This window comes from Suncus etruscus, chromosome 1 (assembly GCF_024139225.1).
Source record: "Suncus etruscus isolate mSunEtr1 chromosome 1, mSunEtr1.pri.cur, whole genome shotgun sequence".
Classification (NCBI taxonomy): domain Eukaryota; kingdom Metazoa; phylum Chordata; class Mammalia; order Eulipotyphla; family Soricidae; genus Suncus; species Suncus etruscus.
This window is the reverse complement of record NC_064848.1, coordinates 48,939,410-48,940,415: the sequence shown is the minus strand read 5'-3', so window position 1 is coordinate 48,940,415 and position 1,006 is coordinate 48,939,410. Positions and strand designations below refer to the sequence as shown.

The following is a 1,006-nucleotide window of genomic DNA, read 5'->3' as shown; positions in this document are numbered from 1 at the left end:
AACTAAGCCAAATAGCTGATGGAAACTCACAGGTAATCCTGAGGAATTTTGACCTTCCTCATCCTCATCTTCATCCAACCATTTTGATATGCACATAATACTTAGTCACTGTTTTAAAACCAAGTTTTTCCCTAGCCAATCACCAATGAAAGCTAAATTTATAACTATTTCTTCAATAATTATCCATAGGAAACCAATTTGGAATTAAAATCTTTGTATCAGATAATGGAGACTAAAGGAAAATATTCAAGCTAACTCCATTAACCCTATCCAATCAGATGAGTAAATAATTTATTCAAAGAAAAATAAAGCAACCAAAAGTAACTCTGTACAGAATAATGCCTCTGATCCTATGTCACAAGGATAATTAAATAGAAGCTCATTAAAAAAAAAGAAAAAAAAAGAAAAAAAAAAAAACTTCTGGCCTCCCAATGCTTACCACAGGCTGTGTTCTTTGCACTGACAGTATAGAAAGAGGAAATACAGTAAATGCTCCCCATATACACCTCAAACCAAGCCCTTTGCCTGGTCTGTATTGTGAATGGGGAGAAATGTTCCCTTTCATATATCTGTGGTTGCTCTTAGTTTTTGACTCGAGTGAAATGTAACAGTGGCAACTGATTGTAACAACTATATCTTTCTTTTTTTTTTTTTTTTTTGGTTTTTGGGCCACACCCGTTGGTGCTCAAGGGTTACTCCTGGCTGTCTGCTCAGAAATAGCTCCAGGCAGGCACGGGACACCATATGGGACACCGGGATTCGAACCAACTACCTTTGGTCCTGGATCGACTGCTTGCAAAGCAAACACTGCTGTAGCAAACACCGCTGTACTATCTCTCCGGGCCCAACTATATCTTTCTTAACATAGCTCCTTGAGAAAGCTTTTCATTAAATCCTACAACTTAGAGCCTTGAATGCAAAAAAAAAAAAAAAAAAAAACTTCTGCTTGCTTCAGAATCTTATCAACTTGAGCCAGCTGATAGGGAAAGTACATCTTATAGCTGAA

General features: G+C 37.1%; 1 non-coding gene across 1 annotated transcript; it reads left to right on the top strand.

Moving 5' to 3' along the window:
• The first annotated feature begins 422 nt into the window (after window positions 1–422).
• Window positions 423–555, top strand: LOC126031891 (small nucleolar RNA SNORA51). The gene has a single exon (XR_007503704.1). It is a non-coding gene; the product is annotated as a small nucleolar RNA SNORA51 (small nucleolar RNA).
• Window positions 556–1,006: the final 451 nt, after the last annotated feature.